The sequence below is a fragment of the Lissotriton helveticus genome (assembly GCF_964261635.1).
Source record: "Lissotriton helveticus chromosome 1_1 unlocalized genomic scaffold, aLisHel1.1 SUPER_1_unloc_2, whole genome shotgun sequence".
NCBI classification, from domain to species: Eukaryota; Metazoa; Chordata; class Amphibia; order Caudata; family Salamandridae; genus Lissotriton; species Lissotriton helveticus.
The window spans coordinates 2,366,097-2,389,793 of record NW_027611659.1 but is presented as its reverse complement, the minus strand read 5'-3'; the positions used below and the strand labels follow the sequence as shown (position 1 = coordinate 2,389,793).

The window sequence follows — 23,697 nt, the reverse complement described above, 5'->3', positions numbered from 1 at the left end:
GAATCCCATATTTCGTTGTGAATCCATCACTCGAACATGGCGAAAACACTCGTACATACTATACTCGCCATTTTCGGTCTGCTGATACCAAAATCGTCACGATACGACAACCTTTATTGAACGGGTTCAGAATCTCGGAACCTCAGACCCTCCTTTTGCCCTTACATAGGCAATAACCTAACCCCACGTCAGTCTGAATCTAGGTCTATACTCATCAGATAATCAAGATGTTGCTGTAGCATCATCCTCATACTTAGCACGTCTTTTGATACAGGTCTCCTTGCACACGAAGTAGCGCAGAGGCCACATATAGCAGGAGCTCACTGTACGCACAGACAGAACAGGAAAAGAATGGCTAAGATCATCCCAATGACCATCAGAATCTTCCATCCCCAAGAGGATAACAATCCCCAAAACCATCCCATTAATGACCAATCTCCTTCGTCCACATGTATAGACTCGGAGATCTTATGAAGCTTGGAAATGGCTTGGTACACTGTCGGAGCATTGTCTGGAATGAAAATGCAGCAGATCGATTGGATCAATTTACATACCCCTCCTCTATCTGCAAGTATGACATCTAACGAAACTCTGTTCTGCAGAGTCATAAGTCGATCTGACTGGAGCTCAGCAGTCAAGTTACTAAGGGCACCGGCAGTTTCAACTACGGTGGACTCAACCACTCTCGTCAATTGCCGTATGTTCCTGCTGTTAACCATAGGTCCCCAAAACGGCAGAAAACCCTTCAAGAAATCTCCTAATTCTTGTCCTGCAGTGTCTTCTTTACTGAAGACACCTCTAACTGTCCTTGTCTTGTTTTAATCTGCCGCAGCTGTGTAGGTGGGTGGCAACAGGAACAAAACAAAACATGTGCCCGAGAAGTCAGGGGGCAACCATGTATAGGCTCTATCATGGCAGATGAAATAGGTACCCTTAGCTGCTAGGAACGACGGGGAAGTCTGGGATGCAAAAACATACGTCTCAGTGAAGATACTCTTACCTAACTGAGCTCTCGGATTCTTGCCATTACCTTGCAGACATAGATGACCCTGATGGGGTACAATCCAAATCGGAGAAGATCTCTTAGCTCGCTGTTTCTCACTCAGACTCGCTCCATATCCAGTCACGTTCCATCCAATATACGCAAGTGTCTCATCTTTCGGGATAGTCTCATAGGAATCTATTCCTCTAATCATATTGACTATTCCCTTAACCAGAGCACTATTCTTCGGATTGTCTTTCACAGAACGTAGGGGGTAGATTTCACGAGCATAGATGAACATCGTTCTGTATGCCCACACAGAACCATTGTAGCTAAATGGCAGGACCAGGTAAGGAATACCTTTATCAGTAGTATGGGGCATCAGGCCACACACCCAACAGTTAGTCGTGTTCACCACTAGCTGGTGCTGGTGCAGAAGCTGAACAAAAGAGTTATTAACGAACTCTAATCTTCTAACGTTCTCATGTTCGGGCAGAGGATGAAAAGAATGCGAAGAAACAGTAGAAGAAGGTATGGGTTGTGTAGTGGGTGCAAACGTCACTTGAAAAGAGAATATAACATATCCCATTAAAAACATCATTAAGCTAAGCAACATAAAAAGGCACAATATTAAAAAACATTTTCTACTCATCATTGTACACATTTTGGCTCTAAAATTCATTTCTTTAACAGGTCTCTCCATCTTGAAAAACTCCATCCTCTAACCTTGCTGCTCGCGGAGGTAGGGTGTTCCGTGCTAAGGAATGCGCCTGTCAATCCAGGGAAACGCCCAAGGACCAACCAGAACAGTCGACCTTGTGTCTTCGGCTTGCACTTCAAAGACTTGACACCGCGACCCTACAGCTGAGCCCAGATGGCGGCTCGAAAACCAAAAATCAGTCAAAACAGTTTCTCAGATGGGAGAGCTGCACTTTCAAAAATATCAAAGGAAAGAATTTCAACTTTATTTGTCCATAATTCTTGACATAAATTATAACGGCTTTTCATAGGTAATGTCTCCTCACGAAACAAAAGGTCAGGCTCAGTAGTGTTCAATCGAATTGACGATGGCACGGCTCCTTGCAGAAGATCGTCGCTTTCACGCTCAGAACTTGTCCCCTTTAAACGTGCATCGCTAAAAGGCAGAAAACAAGGCACAGTCTCAGTTTCAGAATCAGGAATGCCCTCCTGGACCCACCGGTCGTACGGCAGAGGCAAAGGGGCTCTCTTACAATGTACGCCGTGGATCCAGTTTTTTTTTCCTTGAACTCGCACCTCGGATTGTGTTGACAACAGGACCAAGTAGGGGCCATTCCAGCGGGGCTGGTCATTCTTCGTTCACTGAAAGTTTTTCACAAACACCCAGGATCCAGGAATAATAGAGTGTCCTGAATCTTCAGAAGCCTGAGGCAAAGTATTGTGAACCTGTTGGTGTAAAACACGCTATTTAGCCGTCAAATCATACAGATAGTCAAGCAATACAGGGTGTTCAACCTCGCTAAATTTCGTCGGCCTCGGCACTCCCCATATGTTTGCCGGGCGACCAAAAATAATTTCATAGGGACTAAGTCCCACTCGTGAATGCACAGTCATCCTTGTCGACAAACGTGCTAAAGGCAAAGCGTCAGGCCATTTAAGACCAGAGCTCGCTTGTATCTTGGCCAGCTTCAGTTTGAGTGCGCCATTATAGCACTCAACTGGACCAGCTGATTGGGGCTGGTTTGCAGCGTGGAATTTCTGGAGAATTCCTAACCCTTCACACACTCTCTTCATCACTTGACCCACAAGTTCACTCCCATTATCACTCCAGACCATTCTCGGCAAACCAAATCTAGGGAAAAACTCCTTAACAAGGACTTTAGCTGTGGACAGGGCAGTATTATCTTTCAGGGGATATGCTTCAACCCATCTCGAAAAGGCACAAACTACCACAAGTACATATTTCAGGTTGTTGCATCTCTCCATGTGAATAAAATCTAACTACAGAACCTCAAACGGATACGTCGGAGGCTTAAAATGACCAGCTGGAGTTGGAGTTCCCTTACCAGGATTGTATTGCAAACAAACCACACAATTCTTGACCACATTCTCTGCACACTTAGGAATTCCAGCATTTTGCCATACTGGAGCCAACAACTTACAAATCCCTTTCGCACTGATATGAGCCATCCCATGCTCCATTGTAACCACTGCAAGCACATACGAATCAGGTAACAACCATCGCTGATGCTCTGACAACTCAACCCAACAACCATTCGCATCCAATCTACCCGTACTCTCTCTCTCCATACGCTCAACTCTTTCTCTGTAGCTTCAGCTTGAATTGACTTCACACTCTCTACCGTATCTTCAAACATTCCTCTATCCGGAACCCATCTTGCCGGACCCACAACATACATTCGACTCATCACATCTCTAGCCGTTTCTTTCGCAACTTCATCCACAAATGCATTACCACGACCAACATCATCAGTAACCTTCTTATGTGCACTGCACTTCACAATCGCAACTTGCAACGGCAAGGTCAGTGACTCCAGAAGGTCATTCACCAACTGACCATGCTGTATCTTCGAACCATGAGACGTAAGGAAACCACGTTCCTTCCACAAGAGTCCAAAACTGTGAGACACACCAAACGCATACTATCGGTGTACACAGTCACTCGCTTCCCTTTTGACAACACACACGCTCTCGTTAAAGCAATCAACTCCGCTGCTTGGGCTGAATTATGTGGGATACGTGCAGCTTCAACAATCGTATGCAAAGTTGTAACAGCATATGCCGCAGTCGTATCACCATTCGGAAGCTTGAAACATGAACCATCCACCCATAAGGTACATCACATTCCACAAGAGGAGTGTCCCTAAGATCTATTCTCCCTTTCGTTTCCTCTTCTGTCCTGAGAAAACAACCATGCTGTTCAGAAACATCTGTCTATGTTACAATCGGCAACAACGTAGCTGGATTCAACATGTTGCATCTCTTTATGTGCACATGACTCGCTAAAAGTGTCAACTCATAACCTGACAATCGAGCACTAGTTAAGTGTTGTGTCTTGGTCCTGTTTAGCAAAGTATCCACTGCATGTGGAACCATTACAATCAACGTATTATTCATCACCAAACCAGCAGACTGTCGAATAGAAACAGCTGCTGCCGCCGTGGCTCTCAAACAACTCAGCAACGCTCTAGCTACCGGATTCAAAGCCAACAAAAAATACGCGCATGGACGCTGCTTGTCCCCAAAAGATTGTGTCAACACTGATAACGCACATCCTTCTCTCTCGTGGACATACAGTGTAAAGGGCTTACTGTAGTCGGGGGTACCCAACACAGGAGCCGAACACAATGCATCGCGCAATTCCGAAAAACTCTTCGGATAATCATCAGACCACTGGAGGGGATTCGGTGTATCTTTACAAGTCAATGCTGTTGGAAATGGGATCCCCGGCCGGCCAGGGCTTTCGCCAAAGTCAGTCAGAGACCACCACTCCCAAGTCAGGGCAAGGGAGCTACACGCCAAGATAACCCCTGCTCACCCTCTAGGTAACGTGGCGCGAGCAGCAAGGCTAAACTTGGAGGCGATGTAAGTTAAGTATTTGCGCATGCACCCCAGCAACAACACCCAGGACCCACCACAAAGGAAACTCCACACAAGGTTTATATAAAATTAGCCTTTGTATTACACCAAAACACATTTAGATAAAACACACACTTTACAATGTGCCAGAGGCACGGGCAGAATTTACAGGGGATATTTACAAGACAGGGCCACCTGGACCACTGTCAGGAATCAGCACTTTTAGAAGTAACAATACAATACTTGTAGGCCTAGAACTTAAAACATAGCCTATCAAACAGTACCTTCCGTCCTGGTTGCACGGGATAATGCGAGTGACCTCCTTAGTAAGCTTGAGCGGGTGGCCCAGCGAAGCGGCGCGACTCAGGGGAGAGCGGCGCGGCTCGAGGCTTGAGCGGGCGGCCGGCAAGGTACAAGCGTTTCTCTGGGGCGACCAATGTGTGCGGCTCAGAAGAGAAGGGGAAGGCAGGATGCGGGCGACCCAGCGAAGCGGCGCGGCTCAGGGGAGAGCGGCCCTGCTCGAGGCTTGGACGGGCTGCCGGCACGAGCTGCCGAGGGGAACGAGCGAGGCACACTTCAGCGAGGCCCCAGGGGCCCAGGGAGATCAGACAAGTCCCATCAATTTGGCAGGGAAGGCACCATAGAGTCCACTGGTCCTGGGACTCTGGTCAGGGGGCAAGCTTAGTATCAAGCCCTTGGGATCACTTATAACAGAAGATCACTGTAACACAAAATAGGACATAAAGCACACAACCAGTACCCACTGGTAACTGGTAAGTCCCCCCTACGCAATCCTAACCACCCTAGGAACAGGTCACGCAGGGAACCAGGACCTTACTAGCACCACATGCACTAGCAAGAACAACCACCTCAGTAGCACAATACAAGTAGGGGCATAGACCTGGGGACAAAACACATGATGCAATGCATAACATTCATTCAGAGGTGTAAGAGAAACAAGGCACATGATGTATCAACAACCCATTCAGCAGTGCAGCAAAGAGCACTTTGCAGAAATCACATTAACATGAACTTACATCAAAGTCCAGGGTTCAGGTTGCGCCACTGCGCCAAGACCTAAACGTAGCAGCTGCCCACAAAGTGCTGGGCAGCTGAGGGACAGAACAGGGGGCCTAAACGCTGCAGCTGGCACTAAATGCTGCGCAGCTGGGGAAAGGCCAGAGATGAAGGAGTGCGCCTCACTCCTCAGTTCACAGTGCATGTCCCTAGAAAAGAAAGACCTACACGGTGCAGCTGCCCACTAATTGCTGGGCAGCTGGAAACAGAACTGCGACAGGGGCCCTCACTGGCCCCTCAGGACAAGGACTGTGCCCAACTGAGCCCTCTGGCTCTAAAACAAAAAGATGCAGCCTCACTGGGCTGTTGGGGTCCCTCACGGGGGACCCGAGAACGAATATGCTCCCTGAGCCTCTCAGGGCTCGTGAATAGGGTGGGGGGCCTTCGCTGGAGTCCCCCCTCTGGGGACTCGATATGGCCAAATGGGTCAAGAGCCTCTCAGGGCTCAGAAGCAATGTGGGGCCCAAGAGCCTCTCGGGGCTCGAGAACAATGGGGGCGGTAGGCGGAGTCCCTCCCGGGGGACTTGGCATTAGGGGGGGCCTCACGGGCCTCTGAACACAGCGAGACTCGCTCTGGAGGGGAGGGGCGGGCACCGACAATGTGCCCCGACGCCCCGACGCCCCTGTAAGGCACTCACCGGACTCTGGCGCTTGGCAGCGGCTCTCTTCCTCCACCGGGGCTTCAGACGCGCCGGTCTCTGCCTCACCCGGTCCCCCATCTCGGGACCGGGCCTCGACATGGAGCCTTAGTGACTCCTGGATAAATCAGTATCCGGGGCTCCCTCCTGGTCACGGGAGCCCCGCAACGCTCGCACCACTGCCTGCTTCCGCCTCGCTCCCCGGCGGGGGCGGGATAGGGGAATCTCCTCGGGCCGGCAGCCAATCACGGCGCGGCCCAGGGAAAATGTCATAAGGGAATCCCGGGCCGGCCAGCGAATCACGGCGCGGCCCCGGGAAGGCATCATCAGGAGGCTCGGCCGGCTGGACCAATCACAGCGCGGCCCGGGCGGAAGGCGGGCGGCTGCTTTCCCCGGCTTCTCCTCGACCCACGGCTGCGGCGGTGATCCGGGGACAATACCGGGTGGGCACCGGCTGACGAGCATGAAGTGCTCAGGGCGCGACAAGGGCGACAAAGCGCCAAGGTGCGCTAGGGGCAAAATAAACGGTAATTTGCGGCGTGGGCAGCCGCTAAGGAGAAGGAAAGCGCTCCCAGCGCTGCAGGAGAAATCAAGCGCTTCCAGGCACTTGGAAGCCCAGAAGTCCAGCAAAAGTCCCTCTGGCATCTAGGAGCTGGGCAGGGCAAAGAAGCCCCACAAGTCCAGGGACAAGCACAGCAGAGAAAAGTCCTCCAGGGCATCAAGGCAAGGCAGAAAGACCCCAGAGGGAGACGGCATCCAGGGGCTGGGCAGGGCCCAGGGGAGGCAAGCCTTCCCCCTGGGCCCAAGCAGCAGCACGCCCCTGGTAGTTTCAAGTTGGCAAACAAGAACATTTTTCAAGAGGTCACAGCCTCTTTTTATACAGAGCAACCCTTTGTCTGTAGGTGCAGGGTGGGGGCAGAACCAGTTGCAGCTGGTTCTGGAGCACTCTTGATGGCCCAACCACCCATTCTATTCACTGGCAGGGCTTGGGTCATCAGTCACACCACAGGGGGGCGGAGCCAGCATTGTGTGGGGAAAATCCAGCCCATCCAGGACACAGGTACACTCCTCCCACACATCACTCATGCTAATCTCACACTCACCACTGGGCAGACCCATCCAGACTTCCTGGAGCCTGGCATGCCAGCCAGCTCCAGCCAATCACGCTCCAGCACCCTCTCTGCACACACACATCAATGTCCAGAAGTAGCACTTCCCTTCTAGACACATACATGCTGCATACACCATCTCGCAGCATTCACTCCCCCGAGTTCACACATACCAAACTTGACCATGCACACCTCACGCATCAGGAACTACCAGGGACACAGACATTCCCCATGCATTCCTATGGGAGGGCAGGCCAATCTCACACACGCACTCAGGGAGAGCACGCACTTTACACTGCGCCACAGTGCTAAAGTGCGCAAAGACCAGGAATCACTATAATTTAAGGCAAAAAGTTCAGGGGTGACCCTGCCACAAGGCCCAAGTCCAACAAATGCCAACAAAGGTTTGGCTAGTAGAGAAAAATTCGGTATCCATTGTCTGCAATATGACGTGATACCCAAGAAAGCACGCACTTCTCTCTGTGTAATTGGGACACTCAATTTTGCAATCGCTTGAATTCGTTCTGGGGTCAATCTTCTTCCCTCCTTCGATAAGAGATGACCTAAGTAGGTCGCTTCTTGTCGACAATACTGTAATTTCGAACGAGACACCTTATGATGCAAATCAGACAAATGACACAACAACGACAAGGTGGCTTCTTTACAAAACTCCTCAGTATCTGCAGCTACTAACAAATCATCGACGTACTGAATGAGAGCAGCACCATCAGTTAAAACAATTGTATCAAGCTGTGTTTTCAAAGCCTGACTATATATTGATGGACTCTCACAATAGCCTTGAGGAGCGCGCTTGAACCGGAAGCTTCGACCTCCTAAAGAGAAGCCGAAAATATCCCTACTCTCCTCGGCAATCGGGATGCTGAAGAAAGCATTCTTCAAATCAATCAGCGAGAACCAAGTCGCTGACGCTGGAATCATGGTCGGTAAGGCAGTGATATCTGGAACGAAAGGAAATTGCGGAACTATAATCTTATTCACCTCGCGAAGATCGATCACGAACCTATATACAGGTGGTTGTGAGGAATCAGTCCTTTTTAGAACAGGCAAAACCGGACTTCTGCACACATTACCTCTCGTTTCTTCAATTACATCTTTCACAATCAGGTCATGAATGATCGCTAGCAACGCCCTTTCACCTTCACTAGAGATCTTGTATTGGGGAATTCGTGGGAATTTTACATTCGCTTTCAACGTCACAACATATGGCGTAATTTCCAAAAGACCCACATCATTAGGACCAGTAGCCTACAGAATATCAGGAAGAGACGACAATTCTGTCGGAAGTTTATCCTTCCACAAATACATATGGGAGACCACTTTCTTACCCAGTGTAAGTTGTACTCCCGAAGGAGAACAATACAATGTCGCGTACAATCTTTTCAACAGATCCAATCCCAACAAGTTCTCACCACAACCTGTCGTCAGAATAAGGGGTGCTTCGAATTCACAAGGTCCAACAGAAAGAGACATAGGACTAGAAACCGGATTTCTAACTGGGGCGCCAGAAAAACCTACCGAAACGTTCGTTAAGCCAGACAAAGGTGCGCCAGGGAATTTAGAGTGCATAATAGAACTCTTCGCAGCACCAGTATCCAACAGAAAAGGCTCTGACACACCTGATGTAATCACTTCAACATAAGGTCCACTCTGATCTACTGGAACTGAAACAACTCCCTCTCTTTGTCTATGGCTGTCCTAGCAGTCATTACCATCCATATTCTCACATTCGACATAGTAGTCATCAGCATAGTACTGAGTCGTCCTACCAGACGCACCATTCTGCTGATCAAAACAATTCATCCTATTCTGTTGAGGAAAGGAACGTGCATTCTGGGGGATCACACCACGTCCTCTACCTCTAGAAGCTTGCTGAACACTTCGACCTCTCACATTAGAGATATTATTCCCGCGCTGTAACAAAACCGGACAACTACTCTTGAAATGACCCTCTTCCTTACAATATGCACACTGATTAGGGCCTACAGGAAAAAGCGTCTGAGAAGATTTGAACCTTTGCGAGTTTCTCTGAAACTGTTGAGGTTGCTGATGATCACGCTGATCACCACATGGTGGATACGCCTGCTGTAAAAGAACCTTCGTCTTCAACTCTTTAGTCTTTTTGTCTGCTCTATCCTTCTCGTCCTTATCTCTATTTTCGTAATACTGCGCAGTAGCCAGTATTTGCACTGAGGAGGAAACGGCCCAAGAACTCTCTGAATCTTTCAACTTCTTAAACAACTCGGGAAGCAGTTTACGCACAAATTTGTCAACAAACAACCGTTGACCACCTTCCGTACTCATGTCTTCACCACTATGGTAGATAAACGTCTCTTCAAACCTGGTGAAGAAATCAGTCACACCTTCGTCTTTCTTCTGCTTACACGCAGACAATTTATCCCAATTCACTCTCATAGCTGGCATTAAAGTCTTCATGTAAGTAACAATCTTACCAGGGAGTTCTGCAACTAAAGGCTCTGGTTTAGCACCACCAACTTGTCTGCCATCGGCAGCAGCAATATTAACCCATGTATCACCTAACTCTTGCACATGATCCGTATGACGAATCAATCCCCATAAAGGCTGTGGGACAACATTCCCAAACAACATGTCGATATCAGCTAGATTCATAATACACAAGTCTGCTGTCTGTGATAATTCCTTATAGTACCCTGCAGGATTTTTACGGGGGTCAGGTAAGGTCTGTTTAAGGGCCAAAACTTCAGCTCGCTTCCATGGAACATGTACCCAAACACGCTGAAAATGAGCCGGAACAGCATCAATAATATTAGCGACATCAGCCTGAACTGCTTCCTTCCATACAGGAGGAACCTCTCTCATTGGATATTGTTGCACCTTTCTCCTAACAGAAAGATCAGGCTCAAACAACGACTGAGAAGGATCCTCATTCCTAAACAACAACAAGATCGCAACTGCTTTCTCAACATCGGAACCCACTATAGTTCCCTTCGCAAACTCAGACTGTACACAGAACAACTCAGACAGAGTCTGTTCCAAATCATCATCTGCCCATTCTCCACAAAGGAAAGTACACATCTTATCAAAAACATATCTCTGCTTCGGGGCTTCCCATTGATGGAAGACATCCATAACAGAATCTACATCGTAACTTGAAGGATGAGTAACCCATCTACGCGCCAAATGATCCAATACTTCCCGCTCTCGGGAATGAGGCAGTTAGCTACACAACTGTTTACGCGCTGAAACAGGGGTCATACTCGATGACCCAAAGAAAGGAGATAAAAGACTAGCAACAGTATCAGTCATTCTCTGTCGAACAGAAGGAGAAGTCGACAAAAGAACAGGAGGAAAAACAGGGTGAGACAAAGCAGACGCAGAGGCAGTATCAGAAGCATTGTCAGAAAGGGTAGACAGTACAGGAGACAAAGTCGTAGGAATTAAAGACGGAGCAGGTAGCAAAGTCGGCGGCCCTTGAGGAGGCTGCGCCAAAGGAGTAGGAGCCAACTGAAGAGGAGCTGGCGGCTGTGGAATAACCGGAGGCAAAACAACCGGAGGTTGCGCAACTAAAGGTTGCGGAGGTGCTGTAGCACTCTGCATATAAGGGGGTGGCGAACTCAACAAGTGTGACATTAAAGGAACTTTCTCAAGTTCCTTCACTGCATCTTGCTGAAGAAGCGACAGAGCTGGATAACATTTATCAATTGCCATTTTACGTTGCCTGTGCAACTGCTCACTCGCTCGTTCTTCTTCGTTATCTTTATACTGCATAGCAGCTTGCATTATCGAGATACCCTTTTCTCTTTTATTTCTCTTCGCTAATTTAATTTCTTTCTGTTTGGCTTCCTTTCGCCATAGGCGGAAGAGTCAAACATCGCCGGCCGGGCTTTCTTCTTAAAAAGTCTAACCTCTAGATTATCTAAAATTTCCGTGGCAAAACTACCAAATTTGGGCCACTTTAGGACACCATCCTCCCTAGTGTACCGGATCCACACTTCATTATATGTGATGGGACCCACACCATGCTTCACATAGAGCTCATAGGTTGGAGTTACAATTGGAGGAACCGGACACAAGTCCTCCAATCGGGAATCCCTATTTCGACCACAACAAAACAAATTTCCAAGTCTTCTAAGACCAGGCATCTTTGCTCACTAGTCTAGCTTCAAACTTCAAGGGAAAAAAAAAATGATAGTCTCGTGACTACACAAGTCCCTCGGCTTTGGTACTTGCAAGTTCCAAATCAAAGATCCCAAGGGGTTACCCAAAAACTAAGAACTGGGAGACGCTCCACTCATACTTAACTGAGGTATCGATGTCGGCACCAGAAGACCCGTCTATCGTCTCGCTTTACAAATCATCTAAGGGTCCAAGACAGGGCGACAGTCAGGGCAGCAGTCCTTCATAGCTGTCGGAAAGCGGGGAACCTCGCAGCAAAGACTTTCGGACCACGACGACATACAGGGGTCGATGAAGTAGCTGGCCTTCCTCCAGAATTTTCACACGAAGCTCCTCACGAAATTCAGGCTTGGACCGGTACCGCTGAAGTCGTCCCACGCTGGGCGCCAAATGAAGAACCGGGTTATTTAAGACCCAGCGGCGCCAGGGGAAATGCCCTAGTCTCCGGGTCCACCTGTCTTAGAGTACAGAGACACGGGGTACTTGTTGGTGACGTCAAAGATCAATTTTATTAGCTGCAGCCAGTAACAGAGATCCTAGAAGTACAACACGGTGTATGGAGGGGAGCTTACCTGGCGAAGGGGGACTTGTGGTTTGCCGAATCCATCGCCCAGAGTCCAGCGGCCTGACAGAGAACGCCACCGTGCAGAGCCTCTTCCCCTGACACCACCGCCACCGCCATAGCCGCACCAGGACCACAAAGACCGGCAGCATCAGCGGCGGCGCGGGGCAGTGACGGGTGAGGAGCGCCAGGAGGAGCTTTAAGACGCTAGCACCTCGGCAGAGCGGAGGGGAGCTTACCTGGCGAAGGGGGACTTGTGGTTTGCCGAATCCATCGCCAAGAGTCCAGCGGCCTGACAGAGAACGCCACCGTGCAGAGCCTCTTCCCCTGACACCCCCGCCACCGCCACCGCCATAGCCGCGCCGGGACCACAAAGACCGGCAGCCTCAGCGGCGGTGCGGGGCAGTGACGGGTGAGGAGCGCCAGGAGGTGCTTTAAGACGCTAGCACCCCTGCCTCGCGGGACGCGAGAGGGACGCCGGGCGAAGCCCGGGCAAAGGGCGGGCCCTCTGTGGCCCGAAGAGGCCCGAAGAGACTGGGCTGGGCCAGAGACCTTGGTCTTCGCGAACTAACCCCTTATTTTAAAAGTAACAAGTGAGACTTTAATTCTTTTTAACATTTGTGTATAGCCGCATTGCAACTTAAACACGTATTGTGTCTATCTAGGATGTCTAAAGCTAAAAATGATAAAAGTGCTATGGGCCATAGTACTATTGATAATTACATGGTAAAAAAGTCAGTCAGATCAACTGTGAACGTCGGGCATCTCTAGGGAAAGGGCCTCCAGCTACAGCACCGGTTGAGATGCCGCCTCTGATAGCGATGGTCGTTGAAGGAGAGGCCAGCGTCATCGGTGCTGCTAGAGAAAAACTGGTTACCCCGACTGTGGTAAGGGCTGAGGTCCATTTAGAACACCAAGATTCGTTTAGTGAGCATTTGGAGGAAGTTCCGCCAGCTATAAGGCCGGTACGTAACTGTAGGAGAACACAGGCAAAAGGGGGTGGGAAACAGAAGAAAAAAACTACTGCTGTAGATTCTGCTATTATTAATGTCCCACCTAATAACCCCTTTGTGTTCACTGGAAATAAGGAGAATCATTTAAATGCTACTATTTCACAATTGGTTGCCCTTATAAAAAAACATTGAGTCTAACTTGGAATGTAAGGTAGAGGAGGCTATCAGACCCTTAACCACTAATATAGACACCTTAACAGCTGAGGTGTCCAGGCTTGGCGGTCTGGTATCTTCGTACCAGGCTGCAGTTACCGGAATAGGGGATAACTCTGGGGAAGGCAGACAGGCAGGGATGGTGCGGGGGAAAACTCAGCTGAATTCCACTAATGCGATGGCAGTACCTACCACTGCGAGTAGGGTACCAACAAAAGTAACCACACCAGCCACCCAAGTAACAGTGGATCCACAGATTCGGTCTAACCTTGTTTCAAGACAGGGAACAGATAGCAGGCCGCACAGGAGTAAATGCTATCTTAATCTACCACCTGACTGTGCGCCATTTGTGGTAGTTTTAACTAATGTTCCACCTTGCGGTACACATCCTGCCTCAGCCTATGACGAGTCTCATGCCTCACTTAAAAATAAAACAGTGTCATGGCTTAATAAAAACTGTGGCTTTCCAATTGCATATTCTGACCAGATAGTGGCAGTCAGGAGGGTGAACTGGGTGGGCCCATCGAAAAAAATGGGATGCGGTGACTGCATTGTTGTGAACTTCAAACATCCCCAACATGTGGCCACTGCTCTCTTAAGAGCTTCGTCACTGATAAATAACGAGAGCAGTATTTGTGTTCGACCTCTGGGGTACTTCTATGCCCATCTCTGTCATAACCCCCCCCAACAAAGGCTGTTTAGCCCAGTGGCTGAAACTCAGTCTCAGGTTATGGATACCCGCTTTCAGTATAATATTGTTAACTCGAGAGGACTTGGAAACATTACCAACACACAGAACAGACCTAATTTTGTGGGCCAACCTAAGCCTGGGTTTAACATTAACACACAGAATAGGTACAACCTTTTATCTGGCCTGGATATGTGTGACTGACATGAGATCCCTGTGGGTCAGGGCATCTCAATCTCAGATGAACTGGTACCTATTCTGAACCCACAGGATAAAAATTGTGGTAGCAATGTTGTTTCGTGGAATATTGCGGGGCTGGCTGCAAAAATGGCAGACACAAACTGGGTCAATTACGTTAAGCAATTTAATGTTATCTGCCTACAAGAGACATGGCTGGTCGAATGTGATCTTTTTATAGAAGGGTACAAGGCCTTCTACGTCCCGGCCACACCATCATTAAGAGGCAGACCCAAGGGTGGGCTGGTGATTTTTGTTTCTATCCTTGTTACCTGTAAAATCAGTAGAATTGATGCAAATGATCCTGGTATGATGGGTTTGGTTTTAAACGGGGAACACTGCCGAGTATGTTTAGTGAATTTTTATAATGCTGCAAATGTCACTTCAGTATCTAACCCCATATCTGTCCTGCATGCTTTTCTCATCTCCTCTCTAAAGGATTTTAATCATAATCTTATGATTGTGGGGGATCTCAATGTCCATTTGTGTGGAGACCCCCTGCACAAATGTATAAATGACTTAAGATGTGACCGTATGGAGGGACTCCACCTGGATCATACAATGGCTGGGGAATTATGCAATGCTCTTCTTGATAACTTGGATCTCTCCCTGGCCATGACTCTCAGGGACCCGGGAGGGGCACCTTTATTGATCATATGCTGTTGTCAGTGACACTGCTGCCTTTTCTGGATTCGTTTGATATTGTTCCAAGCGAATTCAGTGACCATAATCCTTTCACAATCCTTCTGAAGGGACCTTGGTTTACTAAGGAAAAACAGATATGTAACTCCGGGAGGCTGGACACCACAGATGGGAGGCGGCGACTTAAATGGTCAATGGTGACTCCAGATTTATTGTATAAAAACATTGTAGATACATGTAGTGAGGACATCGTGAACTGCACTCAGGTGGGGGCAGACCCATGACGGGTTCTCACTGCTTATCAAAATTTGTCGGAGAAGGTGTCAGAACTGATGTTGGTCCCAGTAAAGACGAGTGTGGAAAAATGCGGGCCAAGATGGTTCAATCATGATGTCTCCAAAGCTGCTCGTAACCTCAGGCTAGCACTGGCAGCTATTCCGAGAGTGCAGGAAAATGTCAAACTGTGCCGCAGAGAATATAAGTCCATTCTTAAATCCCATAAGGAGTCGCTAAGAATAGAAGCATGGAATGAGTTACTTGATCCCTCTACCTTAAAATCCAGCACCAGATTTTGGACAATAATTAAAAAAACATTCCTGACAGAAAACCCAGGTAATGGTCTGGATTGCTGTATTACTAAGGAAGAGTGGGAACTGCACTTCAAACAATTATACTCCTCTGGGCTACCTGTTACAACTGAGAAATTGATTGATGCTAGGGAAGGTACTATTAGGTTTACTAATGGTGAAGTCATGTTGGCCATTGAAGGACTTACTGCTAGAAAAGCCCCAGGGCCTGATGGGATCCCCCCAGACTTATATAAGTCTGATCCACACTTCTGGGTGCCCGTCCTGGCTGCAGTATTTAATGCAGCTGCCAAAGGGGGCTGTCCTATCTCCTGGGGACTATCAACGATTGTTCCCGTCTTTAAAAAAGGAGATAAGGGCAGTCCTCATTGCTACCGGCCAATTTCATTAATTGACTCCATGGTCAAAATTATGGGGAGAATTCTACTCCAGAGAATAACATGCTGGGCGACTGAAAATAACATCATGTCGATCTCCAAGTATGGTTTCTGTGGGGGGCGCTCCACCATAACCCAGTGCCTTAACCTCTTCCTTGTATTGAGCAAATATACCATCGTGCAGAGGGGAACTGTCCATCTTGCCTTCATGGACCTTTCCTCAGCCTTCGACTGTGTTAACAGGGGGGGCTGTGGAGGTCCATGAGGGAGAAAGGTGTGGACACAGGGATAGTTGACTTTCTGGTGGATATGCACAGTAATACCAGTGCTAATGTCAGATATTCTGTAAATGGGGACACCACGGGTAATTTTGACATAAAGAAGGGAGTGCGTCAGGGTTGCATTCTTGCCCCCTTCCTTTTTAATTTGTACATTAATGATTTAGATGATTATCTACAGAATGTACAGGCAGACTGCCCTAGAGTTGGCAGGCGGGGTATTCCAGTTCTTTTATACGCAGATGATGCGGTTTTAATCTCAAGAACGGAGAAGGGACTCCAGGCGCTTTTAAATTCTTTTAACACTTTTATGTCTGACCGAAATCTTTTGGTCAACAACTCCAAATCATAGATAATGCATGTTGGCCACAAACCCAAAAAGAATTTTATTTTTAAATTGGATGATGTCCCAATACCAGTCACAGAAACATTTTCATATCTTGGTGTCTTGTTTGATACCAAGCTTAATGGGGTCCCCACCTGGCTAAAAAGAAAGGTGAACTGGCAAGGGCAATGCTTCTGTTTTTAACTTTGCGACAAAACTGGGTAAGAAGCCAACTAATGCAATGATTAAGCTTTACAATGCCAAATCTGTTGCTACAGCTGCATATGGTAGCGAACTTTGGGGATATCTGGCTGGAGAACAGTTGCAGGTTGCTGAAAACAATTTCCTAAAACGTCTACTTTGTGTCCCCACCAGTACACCCAACCTGGCAGTACATGAAGAACTGGGAATCCAGGGGCATATTACCAACAACTAGCGATAATTTTTGTCTCTAACTTGTTTAGAGACAAAAATTATCGCCGCACATCGGCGATTTTTATCGCAGATAAACCTTGCTATTAGCAAGGTTTATCGCAAATGCGATAAAAAATGGCCGCAATGCATGAATATCGCTGAAAAGTCAGCGATATTCATGCATTTTCGAGCAAATGCTCTTAGCCATGTTGTCCACCTCCCATTGGATAACATGGTGAAGAACTGCTCAGGGCAGGTGTTAGCTTTTGGAGATATTCGCGCTTAGCGCGAATATCTCCAAAAGTTGGTAATAGGAGATAGCGATGTTAGCAACTGTTTCCAGTCGCTAACATCTTGGCACGCCCACTTTGCATGTCATTAGTGATAAATATCACTGACATGCAAAGCGGGGCTCAAGATGGTCGCTATCTCCTATTAGCTGTCACTAACTGGTGTTAGCGACAGCTTGGTAATAGGGAGATAATTTTATCTCCGCTTTCTTGGCTTTTAAAGCCAAAAAAGCGGAGATAAACCCCCTTGATAATATGCCCCCCAGTATCTAAGTGATATTTTTTCCATAAGGCCTCTGACTTGTTGGGTGAAACTGTGGATAAATCAGGACATACCTCTTACCCATCTGATTGTAAGAGATCTTGTATCTCAGGATAAATATATGTGTGACCCCTGGTTAAAATATCTGAAAAATTGTTTTTCAAGGCTAGGTCGCCTGAATTTGTTTGAAAATCCTAGCGGAATTGTAAAGGGGATATAACAGCAATCAAACAAGCCTTCTATAAGGATAAGCTGGCTCAAAGGGAAAGTGAGGAGCTTATGAAACCAAGAATTAGGAAATATGTGATGTTAAAAACCTGTGAAGGCATGGAGTCTTATTTAATGAGTAATTTCACCTCTCATGAGAAATTCCTGTTGACTAGGTTTAGATTTGACATCTTCCATCATCTTTTAATTCGACCGAAGTCAGACATGTTTAATAAGGTTACAGCACCCTGTGGCTGCGACGAGAAGTCTCCTCAGGATATGCTGCATTTTATGTTTTTATGTAGGTTTTATGAATACCCCCACAAACGTTATCTTGTTGCACTTTTAAGGAAACTTAATTTTAACCAAATCAAACCTGCCTTTCTTTATCTGCAGCTTTTGCACAGCGATAGTGTTTTACAGGTTAAAGAATTTCTAAAATTAACCGTCAAATTAAGGAATTGCTTAGATCAATGATATTGTACTTACCTTCTGCACTTTACCATGTATCTGGATCAATTAATTGGCAATGGGCTACGTGTAATATGATTTTTTTTGTGTGGCTATGAATTATTGTAATAGTAAGAATAATGTTTTTAATGATATTGCATATATGTGTACTTTTAAGGTGTGAAATATAACCGAATAAAGTCTCTATTGAATTGAATTGACAGTAAACCAATCCCATGTGTACACGACAAAAAGCATTGCATGACAAACCCACATTTCATCGTCCAACCCACCATCAATTATTGGTCGAACCCAACATTCCTCATAAGACAAGTCAATCGAACCCATAATAAAAACGGGCACATCCCCATCGTAAACAGGCTATAAAGAAAGGAGCAGAGACAGGTGCGAGTAAGATTAGACATAGTTGTGAGTGATAAAGGTTTATGATGTCCTGTGCCTTGATCGTTAATCTTGATCAGCTACTGGGAAAAGAACTGGCCTAACAAGCTTGGCCTCGGGCAACGGAGTCAGCTTGCCCAGGTCACACAAGAGTCAGCTAAAGGTGTACGTGTCCCAAGGACTCGTTCGGCCTTAGTCATCGGCCTATGTGAGGGCAACCACAAAAATGGCTGCCGTTCACAAAATGGAACCCAAGGGTTCAGAATGGAATCCCATATTTTGTTGTGAATCCATCACTCGAACATGGCGAAAACACTCGTACATACTATACTCGCCATTTTCGTTCAGCTCATACCAAAATCATCATGATACGACAACCTTTATTGAACGGGTTCAGAATCTCAGAACCTCAGGGGGGATTATAGGATACGTCTGATCGCCTCGGGCATGTACTCCACTTCCAGGCCCCCAGTTGGCTGCTTCTTCTCAGTTCTCTTGGTTGATTTCACCCCTGGATGCCACAGATGTGTTTCATCAATTCTCATGTGTCTCTGCCCATCACCAGATCTTTGTTTCTTCTAGGCCTGATTATGTCACCTACAGTAAATCTGCCCCTCAGGCTAACAGGTATTACTGGATCACCAGAGCTCTGAATGTAAGGGATCACAAATCCCACCTTGGTGGCTTCTGCTTCTGACGCAGTGGTCGGGAGTTCCTCTCTCTCTGCAGCAGCCATGCTTCTCAGCTCCGGTGTCTTCCATTGTATGACTTGGTGCTTCAATGGTTGTCTCAGTCATATAAAGTTTTCACATTTAGTGCCATCCTTCAGCTGCCAACCTCAGTACGTTATTTTACAGAGACGGCCCTGAAAATGGCTTCCTCTGCACAGAATTTAAATCTCAATTCTGTCCATCTTCCACTCATGGTTAAGATGCATCAGCTTCTGCCCGGGGATCTTCTCACCTTCCTGAAGGGGTGCTCCAGTGATTGTGTCACCCCCTCCCCTTGCTCCCCTGAGTTAGTGCTCAGGAGCCCCTTGTCCTAATAAATATCTCTCAACTCAAGATACGGACAAGCATCATGGGTATCTGAGTTTTAAAAGGCTGAATCAACACATTCTTCTGTCTTTGCACTGTTTCACTCACTCGTTCACTCACTCACTCACTCACTCACTCAGCATGCTGCATTTACCTCCAGAGGGTATTCTAGCATCCAGATTGCACCCCTGTTCCGCATTCATCACTGGAGACTCAGGGCGGCTATCTTAGGCTCTCTGTGTCCAGTATGGCTAACAGGAAGATGAGAGTATCGACTTGGTCCACAGCTTTAAGGCTCCATATAAAACCCATCGTTCAATTGAGAGCGAGAGTTAAAATCCTCATTGCCTATGAAGAGTTTGCCCTCTGAATAATTTAAAGGACCTTCTTGTCCACAGCTCAGCTGCCACCGCAGAGATATATCAGCTGCTTGATACAGATGGCCGAAACCCTGGAGATCTTAAAATTGCCCACAACAAACCTATTCTACAGGCTACGACCCAACACTCCCATCTGCATATGGACCAATGTGCGATGGTGCTCTCCTTGGGAAGTAACTTCAAAGAGATACGTATGAACAAAAGATATGACTTAGGAGAAAAAATTCTTGACAACACCCAAACAGGCCTTCCCCAGGTAGAAGCACAGGATCTGCACTCATCGTTACATGGGACACAACAAAACTACAGCGAACCGTAATTGTGTAGTGAGACTTTGCTCCAAAGACTCAAATCAATTGGGATCCTTTCTTCACTGTGCTGGTTCCAGTCTCTCCATCCTTTCTGTCCAACTGAATACCAAGGAACCAACATCCCCCCCTTCAACATATACCTCAGACCACTAAAGGAGCTGATCTGCTCTTTCAAACTCACCTTTTACAACCAGGTGAACAACAGGTATTGCACTAAAGGTGAAACCCATCTAACTTATAGTCATGTGCCATTGGCCAAGGCCTTGCAGCCAGAGCTGTGGATGTAAAGAAGTTACTTCAAACCAAAGCATCGAAAACTGAGATACTAGCTTGAGTAAACACCCTCATGGCCCCTGCCCACCCCCTCCCCCCACACACTATTTGGTCAAATGAGCCCAATTCCTAGCCCGATCCTCCAAGTAAGGATTTTAGGTGTGACACTGAATATCAGCCTCCTGCTGGCACTTCGATTGAACCAGGTTACAAAGGGATCGATTTACAGGATGAGATGTCTGTTTTGAATAGTCTCGTATTTAAAATTCCATCAAAAGTGCCAATCACTACCATCCCGGGACTCTCCCTATTAGATGACATGAAAGATATAAAGCTTTGAGCGGCTCACCTAGTAATTACAAAGATACAGAACCCAGAACGCAGCTGCAAAACTATTCCAGGTCATACTTCTCTTCCACCCTCTAAGCTCTATAATGGTTACCAGAGGACTAAAGCTTCACCTTTCAGCGACGGCTACAGCTTTTCTTGCTGTTCAAGGCTCAGGGCCCACCTCCTTTAACAAAAGCTCCATATTACAATCCACCTACAGCACGTCATTCCAGGCTAGCTCTACTTGTTTGTGCAACAAATCTCAAAACCAGAGGACACGTCGGGCAGCCCAAACGGCTCTGTGATTGAACTCACTTTCTGCAGGAAATAAGAGTAGGTATACAGCTCTCAATTCAAGCTATGGCTGCTCGGTTCATCAATCCACCTCCTATGAAGCTGCTCTAATGCAGTGCCCAAGGGACTGTTTTATAACAAAAAGCAGACACAATAATCACACTTTATGTTACATTCAGTTGTTTGTATTCTGCATGAACTGTGTACAAAAAGCAATCATTTTTTCACAGCTAGACATTTTGTTTTATTAATGGGAAAAATAAAATACATTTCAAAGCATAACAAAGGAGTCATTCCTAGTGTTGTTTCCATTTGAAGAACCATCCTTTGATGTCTAGCAACCAAGTTAAAACACATCTGGCTTCTCTCCTGCGCTGGGTCTCTGCTAAATACTAATTCAGTGCAATTGATGACTTCTGAAATTCCCAGTATTTCTGGCTTATAAAATGCATCCCAGACATATTAGCTTTGGCAATGCTTGTTGAGACAGCATTTTATACTGCAGTTTTTCGCTGTGTTGAACTATTAATACAAGTAATATTAGTGATTCTATCAATCTGAAAGCCTTCCCACATTTTGAACTTGTGGATGGTTTCTCCCCTGTGTGAATGTGTTGGTGTTTCTGAAAAGAGCCTTTTAATCTGAATGCCTTCCCACATTTTGAACATTTGTACAGTTTCTCGCTTGTGTCCATTTGTTGGTGTTTCCGGAAAGAGTCCTTTAACCCGAAAGACTTCCCACAGTCTCAACATGCAAAAAATGTTACACCTTTGTGAATTTTCAGGTGTTGCTGGAATGATCTTTGAAATCTGAACATGTTTCCACACTCAAGACATGTATATACAGTTTCAAAAGTGTGTCTCCACTGATGATGCTGCAATGATACTTTCAATCGGAATGCTTTCCCACATTCTGAACATGCATAAGGTGTTTCACCTGTGTGTATTTGTTAGTGTTGCATAAAACATGCTTTCAATCTAAAAGCTTACCCACAATCGGAACAGGAGTATGGTTTTTCACCTGTGTGAATTTGTTTAACTTGCTGAAAAGAAGTCTTTAATCTGAAAGCATTACACACTCACTGCAGTGAAATGGCTTTTCACCTGTGTGTATTAATTGGTGATTATACAGTGATGACAGGTCACTCAAACCTTTCCCACACTCTGTACATTTATATGTTTTTTTACCAGTATGTTTCCATACGCTGCAATGTTGATTTTAATCGGAAAGCCTTCCCACAGTCTGTACAAACAAATAGGGTCTCACCAGTGTGTATACTCTGGTGCGTGCACAAATATGACAGTTCCTAAAAACCTTTCCAGCACACAGTGCACTCGAATGGTCTCTCACCAGTGTGTTTCCGCTGGTGACGTCCCAATGGTGTTAAGGAGTGAAAACTCTTTCCACATTCACTGCATTTGTAGAGCCTCTGACCAGGGTGTCCTTGTTCATGTTGAGTTAGTACTGAAAGGTGAGTGAAGCACCTTCTACCCTCCTTACATGAATATGGCTTATCTCCAATGTGTATTTGAAAGTGCTGAATCAATGCTTCTGGGAACCTAAAAGTCTTTCCACATTCTGAGCACAGCTGTGCTTTTTCACCCATGTGTTTTTTTAGAGTTAATCCTTTTTATTATTCGGAAATCAGAATGATAGTACACAGCGTCCTGCCCACGTCCTAAGGCCGTCAGAGCAAAAATGAATACCAAAGCATCGCTATAAGACATACAACGTGAAAGATTAACACAGTAACGGCCAACGAGTAGGACTGTCATACTGATTTCCTATTTATGGACATCGGTAAGAACAAAACAGCAAATCAAAGAAGAAGACAATCTAACTAAAAATCCCCCCCACCTCCCAGTCCCTCCCCCCATCCACCACCACACCAGTTCCATCATTAGATAAAGACCTTCCTCCCGAGGCACCACTCCATCATTCATATTGGTATCTGCATGATCCACCTAAGATTGAATGGGGCCCAAGGGCTCCAGGGGGACAAGCTTGAGGATCTGTAAATATTTCGGGCATGTCACTTCTCTCATGTCTTGAGTGAGGAGATGCAGGAAAGGTGCCCAGAGTTTTGCAAAATCTTTACCCTTCCCATCCACACTTAGTAACATACTCTCCATAGCTAGGAGATGCCACAGGTGATGCACCCACGAGTTTTTGTGTGTGTCGGGTGAATATGATTTTTTGACTAAATTTAATTCCGAATTCATCACATGAATATGATTTCTTACCTTTGTGTTTTTGCTGATGCCTGTACAGTAACAATGGGAACCTAAAACTTTTCTCACACTCAGAACATGTGTGTGGTTTATCACCTGTGTGTTTTGCTGGTGCCTATACATTAATGATGGGGACCAGAAACATTTCCCACATTCAGTGCATGCATAAGGTTTCTTATCAGTGTGTTCTTTTTGGGACGTACTCATTGCTGATAGGTCACTGTAACCAGTTCCATACTTGAGTGCATAGTTTCTCAATAGGGTATGCCCTTTGACTTGTTTCCAGTCAATATGAAAAAAGGAAACATTTGTGTACACTTTTAGTTCATTCTTGATTTGTGTTATTTGCCGATAGATTCTGCTGGCTACAAACCGGCTATTCCTTTATGATTT

At 46.5% G+C, this 23,697-nt stretch overlaps 1 pseudogene; it reads right to left on the bottom strand.

Moving 5' to 3' along the window:
* Nucleotides 1–21,298: 21,298 nt before the first annotated feature.
* On the bottom strand, nt 21,299–23,526 carry LOC144805717 (uncharacterized; annotated as a pseudogene).
* Between the last annotated feature and the right edge of the window lie 171 nt (nt 23,527–23,697).